This window comes from Benincasa hispida, chromosome 5 (assembly GCF_009727055.1).
Source record: "Benincasa hispida cultivar B227 chromosome 5, ASM972705v1, whole genome shotgun sequence".
Lineage (NCBI taxonomy): Eukaryota > Viridiplantae > Streptophyta > Magnoliopsida > Cucurbitales > Cucurbitaceae > Benincasa > Benincasa hispida.
The window spans coordinates 61,102,629-61,105,157 of record NC_052353.1 but is presented as its reverse complement, the minus strand read 5'-3'; the positions used below and the strand labels follow the sequence as shown (position 1 = coordinate 61,105,157).

The following is a 2,529-nucleotide window of genomic DNA, read 5'->3' as shown; positions in this document are numbered from 1 at the left end:
ACTTTTGTTCCTATTATACTTTCGGTAATTTCTAGTATTAAAGGATATTTTTGGAAGTTTGAAAATTTAATTGGATTATTGAGTTGTAATTACTAATAAAAAGATGTTTCAATTTAATTGTTTAATCAGAGAAAATTGTGAAATTTGGACTTTTGTCATCTGAATTTAATTTTGGAATTGTTATCGAAAATTGAAGTCATTTTGGGGAAAAGTGGCAGAGTTTTGAATTGGAAGTTGTTGGAGAAAAAAAAAAGGAAAAAGAACAAGTGTTGAAGGGAAGAAATAAAATAACATAAAATAAAATACAATAGAATAAAATAAAATAAATATATTATTTTATTTATTTATTTATTTATTTTTTATTTTCTTATCCCTTTCCCCTTTCTTCTTCTTCCCTCACGCAACCCTCCTCCATCTTGTTTTGCTTCTCTTCACGCCACCAACGCCACAGCAATCACTGCCACCATCCGACGAGCGGAAGCACCGTCGAGTTTGCCAGATTTGAAGCTGTTCACCGTGTCACTTCCCTCAGACACCGATCAACCCTCATCCGTCAGCCGCGACCATCTGCTCTAGCCCATCGCGAGCATCTGTCGCCCACGCCGTTAACGCGAGCCTCCTGTCATACGTCCGCTTAGATCTGAAGCCTGGCTGTTTGCGAACCTGTCCAATACCGCCCGAAGTCACTGCATCACTTTCTTTTTTACGTCCTCTGTCCAACCACTACTTAAGCATCGTTCACTCTTGCCAGCACCGGATCTATCGATTTGGGTAAGATTGTGCTATTTTAATTGGATTGTTTGGCCAATGGTGTTTTGCTTCAATCTATTGATATAAATTTGTTTGGGCTTTAAAATCGAGCTTTGGAGAAGTTTTGAAGTTAAAAGTGTGCTGTCAAGAAGATTTGGAAGTGGTTTCGACAAGCTTTTGGGTAAGTTTTGGGGTCTTTGTTGATCATTTTTGGATACCCACTAAGTAATGGCTTATTTATTATTTCAGTTGTGATATAAAAGGTTGGAATTAAAGGTTCAAAGTAGCTAGGTTGGATTTGTGATTAGAGTTATTGAGATGTATTGATTTTGTAGCATGAGGTGATGTACGTGCCAACACACTTTGGGTAAGATTATTGGGAATTATTTGGTTAATTTGGTTATTGGAACTAAGCTCTTTTTATTAATTGTAAATTTGGATTATATTTAGGCCTGATTCAAGATTCATCTAAGTTAGGAGGAATATTAATGCTTGTCGCTAAGACATAATTTTGAGTAAGTAATCTTACTACTGGAACTGTCCATGGGCCAGACACTAGATATATGCTAGCATGATAAATGAATATCAGGACAGAGCGATAGCATGATAAATGGATAGTATAGTATGACCGATGTATGTTCTTGTATGAGAATCTGAAAGATTTATTTGTGCATGTAGATACTTGCATGCTAGTAAGAGATGATACTTGATTCATTGAGGTTGTATTTGATATGAGGATATTGAGGCATATATGCATGTTGTATAGCCATGATGTTGAGGTGTATATGTATGTTATAAAAGCATATTGTGATAATTGTGATGTTAAGACTGTGATAGTGTCTTTACTAATTAGTTAGATGCCCACCAGATATTGTGTTTCCTTTAGGATTCACTACATATTGTGTTTCCTTTAGGATTCACTACATATTGTGTTTCCTTCGAGATTCACCAGATATTGTGTTTCCTTTGGGATTCACCAGATATTGTGTTTCCTTCAGGATTCACCAGATCGTGTTTCCTTCGAGATTCATCAGATATTGTGTTTCCTTCGGGATTCACCAGATTATGTTTTCTTCGGGATTCACCAGATATTGTATTTCCTTCGGGATTCACCAGGGTTGTGTTTCCTTCAGCATTCACCAGGGGTTGTGTTTCCTTCGAGATTCACCAAAGGTAGTGGGCATACTTAACTACAGTAGGATAGAAATCAGTTTTTCATGTATGAATGTGTCCCATAAGGACTAGAGGAGTTTTATGTTCTACCAGGGGTAGGCATCTAGAGGACATAGATGCCTAGCCCGACCCCAGTAGTGGGGTTACTTACTAAGTATTTTATACTCATCCTTTCTCATGTTGTTGTTTCAGATAAAGGTAGAGATGCACCAGCGATTGATAAGCGGAATCCATAATCAAGCCATTGGGACCAGTTTTATGCTTCCGTTCATGATATTTAGATTTCTTTTCATGTTTTTTTTTTCAACGTTCGATTTTGATGTTTGAAACTTACTATTAAGATTTGTTTTCAGACCTATTTATTATCATTTATGATTTATGGGTACCCTATCGTCTGTTTTCAATATTTGAATTTAATGAATGTCTTTTGAATTTACATTATTTATTTAGCATTTAATTCACTATAAAAGGGTGTCATTTTAAGTTCCATGCATGCATGTGTTTAGTAACGGCCTAACTTGAGTCCTAGGGGGTCGGGTTGTTACAAGACTCCTCACGAACAAGGCAGCAAGAAAGACACCACCACTTGGAACCCTCGGTATTCTC

General features: G+C 36.6%; 1 long non-coding RNA gene across 1 annotated transcript; it reads left to right on the top strand.

Annotated features, from left to right (window-relative positions):
• Positions 1 to 352: 352 nt before the first annotated feature.
• LOC120077477 lies at positions 353 to 1,805 on the top strand. The gene is made up of 3 exons (XR_005481756.1): positions 353 to 1,117; positions 1,201 to 1,265; positions 1,749 to 1,805. It is a non-coding gene; the product is annotated as an uncharacterized LOC120077477 (long non-coding RNA).
• Positions 1,806 to 2,529: the final 724 nt, after the last annotated feature.